Below are 6,000 nucleotides of genomic sequence, written 5' to 3'. Positions count from 1 at the left end.
AGAATTCCCTATTTGACACTCATTATATAACGAGTGGTCCTTTCTTGGCTCTCCAAAATTTTTCCTTTCTTATTTAATACTAACGTGAGTTTTGGTTCCTTATTTGACACTTCTGTTCGTTCCGATTAACTCGGGTGAATACTACCCCGTGGATACTTCCACCCTATTTTACTGAATAAAACGACATCCAAATCACCTCTAAAATTCATATAATTTTTTGTAGTGATATAAAAGATAGAGATGAACTCATTTTACACAAAAACGTGGATATATATATATCATTTAAAATACTAAAATTAAAATTCACCAAAATACGCTACTTTTAAAGATTATGGAATTTTTAGAGCATAAAAATACTTTCCAAAGTTTACATGAAAATACCCAATAATCTAATCGCACATTTAAGCAATTTATAAAAATATTATATTTCACAAGTCGCAAATAAAATTTTTAATTTGTTTAAAAAATAGTTTTTGTTAGATAACTTAATATTTATCTATGTAACTTGTTATGGATAATAATTTTATAAATTACTTCATCATGTGTTAGGAATATTGGGTATTTTTATGTAATTTTTGGAAAGTATTTTATGCTCTAAAAATTCACATAATCTTTAAAAGTAGCGTATTTTGGTGAATTTTAGTTTTAGTATTTTAAATGATATATATGTGTGTGTTTTTGTGTAAAATAAGTTCATCTCTATCTTTTATATCACTAAAAAAATTTCATGAATTTTAGAGGTAATTTGGATGTCAAATAAGGAAGGAAAAAATTTTAAAGGCAAAGAAAGAACCACTCATTATATGAGTGTCAAATAGGGAATTCTCTCATAAAAATATGGTAAGGAACATTTGGTAACCCGACACATATTGTTCTGCACTGTAGCTTAGATTGGTTCTGTAGAATATTTATCCAATTCATTCACCGTATTATTTGATTCACTATGCATGTCCATTCTATGGTCCACAGAAAAAGAAGTACACGTGTATCATATCTTTTTAGATAATAAAAAAGGTTCCGGCTTCATCCTCTTTCATGAGAAGAAATCAACCCACAATGTTTGTGCATATTAGCCAAACGTTACTTGACTCCAACCAAGAAAATTAAAATTCAATTCCGAAACTAAAAAACCATCTATGTGAGGCGAAGAACTACATTGCCAACACTTGAAAATTTCACAAGCCTAGATTATGTGTGTTTGGTGGGACATGCTATTCTTCACATCTGTTTCTTATGTTCTAGGCACACACTGGCGGTGAGCCGTAGGCTGACTCTTTAAAGACGTGTAGCAGACATGAGCACCCTCCCTTCTTCCTTTGGCTCTGATCAAAGCAAAAGTGATCGAGTGATATTCGGCCCGTCCATCCTTCTCTTGTCTTCAGGAGTGAGGACGTTGTCGGATCCACCCCCACCATGCAAACCACTCCGTTCACTTGCCCTTGTGCCGATCCTAAGTTAAACTTGTTTATATAGCTATGAGCCTTTGACCATCAACAACTAAAAAATAAAGCTTCCAATCCTCTCAATCAAGAACCAAAAATAGGTGCTTTGCATCAAGCCAAAATGGTATCGTATCTATCTATGCGTTGATAGATTTCATGATTGAAATATGCCACTCCTTTTACCATTGGATTAAAATCCAAATATTTGAATTCACCCCTCTATGGTAGAAAAAGTAAAATGAAACCAGAACATTATTTGTCTACTCATAACATTTTACATTTCACTACGGTGACATTTTTTTCTTAGATTGGAACATTGCAAATCTCACACAGTTTTGCTAGAAAATCTGCCACCACTGATTTTCAAGAACATTTTATTTCTCTACCTAGAATATTTTATTTTATTGGAGGAACATTTTTCCTCAGGCTAGAGCATTGCAATCTAACTGCTTTTTGCCAAAAAATAATAACGTCAAATATAAATAGTTTGGTAACATATGAGTCTATGATTCATCATTAAAAGTAATTTCATAATAGGTTTTTATAGATAAATAGGTTGTCAACATTGCACCTTATAGACTGTGCCGATGCCCTAAATTATTTTGTATATTTGTGATCAGAACGAATAGATGAGTGTGGTGTACAAAATATTCATTTTACAATACTTTAGGCCATTCAATCAAGTTTACTAGTAGTACTTAATGAAATGCGAAGGTTGGTTATATATGTACTCATCAATTAGGTTTAGAACGGCCACAGGGTCAAATTTGGTGGTGATATTCCTAGATCCTATGGAGTACTGTGCATACCCAGGCAACCATCCTTTCCAATTTCTATTTACTAGTATTTCCATTGGTGCTTGACACAAACCTGGCCTGTGCACAAGTGTTTGTGTTTGCTCGCATCAAGGTTACGTTCCAGGTAGCGCAGAGGTCCTAGCTGGGGAGAATACCGAACACGCCTATCATATCACGAAAAGGATTCAGCCGCCTCGCCGCAATGATTAGGGGATCCCTTGGCAACCGCAGATGCCGCCGTCGTCCGTCCCACCGCGCTCGCCGCACGGTGAGCAACAGCCGCCGCCTCCCCATCACGCGAGCAGCGGCGCAACGCTTCCACTAGTAGTAAGCGCCGCGCCGGAGGGGGCCTGGGGACGCTCTCGTGACTCGTCTACGGGCTACCGGGGTAGGAGACGAACGAGAGCGTGTGCGGAGAGAAGCGAGGACCGAGGCGATGGCGTGGGGGCGCGCGCGGGCGGGGCGTGGGGCATGTCGGAGACCGGAGCCGGAAAGGCATTTTCTAGCGGCCCCGGCCTCGCGCCTCTCCGAGGGGAACTTGACTGGGCCAGTTCCGGAGCGGCCTCGAGACCGGAGCGGCCGCGCCGCGGAGCCGAGGCCGACACGTCAGGTCAGGGGCCTCACGGCGCTCGTGCCCGCCGCCGGTGGGCAAGTAGGCGGTGGAGTGCCCGTCGTGTGCGCCTCGCGCGCGGCACAGCTTGTACGGCATCTTTTGTTTTCAATTGAGATTATGATTCGTACGCTATCGGGGCGCGGGAACCTCTCGGGCCCCGGAGCCTGAGGCCCAGTGGCGGCACTTGTACGCTGGGCTCCCTGGGCTTTTTCCGTGCGAATGTCTTCTGTGTCTGTCGCGTTTCTTTAATGGGCTGGGGCCGGTTCACTCTCGAAAAACCGGCAAGGAAACGGGCCCTGCTTCCACTATTTTTCTGCTTTGTGTATCTCTCTGGGCTAGTTCTTTACCAAAATCGCAAGTGGCCCGTTTGAGACGAAACATCCAATACTGCCCACTGGGTGAGAACGGAAGAGCGCGGCCGGCGGTCAGCAGACCGGTGCGGCGGTGCCCACCGCCACCAGTGGGCAGTGGTCACGAAAGTATTTCAGTTGCAGGTCACCAACCATCGAGCACCAGGAGCCACTCTCATTTTAGTTTGTTTTCAGCCTAACAAATGCCATGTTTTCCTCGGAGCGTTAGGGAGTCAGGCAGACTTGTCGATTTCATCACCATTTTTTAATAATGATTTCATCACCATTAGTACGAGCGCAAAACATTAAACGTCAATTTCACGAAAAGCAAAACAAAGAACCGCCGGCAGCACACCTATCACGTTAGCATTTAGGCCTGTTCAATTTCGCGTTCAATATTTCTTGAGAGGGCACCGCATACATGTCTGGATATGCTGTACTTTTTAATTTTCCTATTCCCCGCGCATGAAAACCTCAAGAAAGGCGCTGATAATTATACTATATATATGGTTAAGTGGGTATATCGTTACCAAAGGGAAAGAAAAGGGTCGTGGCAGCACTTATATGTTCGTTCAGGTAGCATATTCTACGTCCATTGTGAGGTGTCAGGTTCCGCCGTAGTTCCTTACTCCTTCTGTCCCACAAAAATTGTTCATTTAAAAAAAGTTAGATAAGATAGTACCAATACTAAAAGTTCAAAGTACCCTAATAAATCTTCTTAATCGGATGGAATCGGATGGATTACTGAGTAGAATTAATTATGCATGCACGCTTGCAGTAATTGTCAGACCTATTAGCTTTCCTTATTTAGTGAGTCTAGCTCGAGTATCGATGGTGGGAGTAAATAATCGATTCGTTAACTGGGCCAGAAGGTATTATAAGGATCTTTATTGGATGGTCTAAAAGTTATATGAAGTGGGACAAGTTTTGAAGGCTAAACGAACGGTCTTTGCAAGATGGAGGGAGTATATGTTTACAAATGCAAGCTTTGGCAATTGGCATGAAACACGGCCAGAGACCAAGATGCTTATGTAAAAGAACCAGCTTAATTATACAAAATTCAATCAAAGAGAAAAGGTAATAAATTCTCAAAAGATGGCTGCCACGAAACAAAAAGAGAGGGGAAAGCAACAAAAAGGTAGATTTCTTGCTTTAGCAATCCCATTGTATTTCTCTTCTTCTTCTTTTTCAGAAAGTGCCCACAAATATATGTGCAGCTAGCTGTATATTTGACCTCTCAGAAGTAATGGCAAGGAGATCGCTTGACCGCACAATGGCAACACATGACATCATTTCACAAAGTTGACAGTACACCGACGACATGACCGGACTTTTCTCCCATGCCAACCAAAGTGAGATGGCCGAGAGAATACGGCAAACGCGCACCGCTCGCTACGAGCCGATCATTCAACCACCGAATAATCCTACACGGAACAGAATTTTCCTAGGATGGATTGCCGGGTCCTCCCAGATCGATCAGCTTCCCCCCCATCCGCTGAATGACGAGGCTACGTCTTTCGCAAGATGGAACGGTTCCACAGCTGCCTACCGGGGGCGTCGAATGGCCGAGAAGCCGAACGCAACCGATGCACGCGCTGCATAAAAAAAGTAGAAGCTTTGGACGGAACCAAGCATTCCAAACAAAGCTTCGCCGCGCCGGGCCGGCGGCAGCCGCTGCTGTAAAATAAGCCGCCGCAATTCGTGTTGGAATAAAGCACGAGGAGGGGAGGCTGCTCGCGTATGCGCCGAACAAACCGGCGGTGTTGGAACTCGTCCTGTCTATTGATGTACTAGCCTCCATGTAGGCATCGGTGGTCTACCACAGGAAGGAGGAGTCGGAAAAGAAATGAGTACTGTATTTGTCACTGATGAGGTCATTAGGGGAGACGTCACTGGCCTGACGACAGCAGATCAGCATCTCCAGTATCATCCGCGGAACTAATCAGCTCCCGTCTCTCACCGAGATGGCGAATCGCGGCGCACCGAGCCGAGCTACTGGATCCGCCGATCGTCGGGCGAGCAACCTCCATCACACGCCGGCAGATTTGATGGGGCCTCTGGGCATCAGCCACGCTCGCTTGCGTTGCCTGCACGGGGGGCGCGCGCTATAGGCTAGGGCCGCGAAAGATCGAATAGTGAGTGATCGTGAGGCCGCGCGCGGCCCGGCGCCCCCACTGCTGCTGTACGTGTACCTGAACAGCGGAACGCCGGACGGCCGGATCGCACGCACGGCCCCCCCTGCCGACCTGCATTTTGCGGCTGCTGCGTGGGATGCGTGGCGCCGATATTTTGTGGGGCGGCCGGCGCTCCCAACAACCGTATGATTGGCGCTGATCATCATAAGTAAAGGCCGCTGGCGATTGGCCGGGCGTGCGTGAGCGGCGAGCACCCGCGCCCGCGCGTGTCGCCATGCGCCGCGGCACATGCGGGGTGGGCACCGCCGCAACGGGCGCGTGTCGGTGCCGCGGCCTCAGCAGCTCCGTGGCTCCGCGAGCGGCGACGGCGATGGCAACACGTCGATGGGAGCGTGTACAGCCACAGGTGTCCCGCACCCGCAGAGAAAAGAATAAAGGCGGATGGCGGACCCGTCGGTCAGGCCGGGTGACGCCGCTCTGCAGGCGTGTCGGACTGATCCTCTCCCCGGAGAGGAAGACTGGGCTACCCGCTGACGTCCACGGCACGACGGCGAGCCGTCGTCACCCGTCACGCCCGGGCGGCTCAGGTGGCATGGGTAGGCACGGGACGTGCTCTAGATGGACAACAGCGGCGGCCGCGGAATCCTGGTCGGCAGCCGAAGG

This window comes from Setaria viridis, chromosome 7 (genome assembly GCF_005286985.2).
Source record: "Setaria viridis chromosome 7, Setaria_viridis_v4.0, whole genome shotgun sequence".
Classification (NCBI taxonomy): Eukaryota; Viridiplantae; Streptophyta; class Magnoliopsida; order Poales; family Poaceae; genus Setaria; species Setaria viridis.
Note: the sequence above shows the minus strand (reverse complement) of the source record.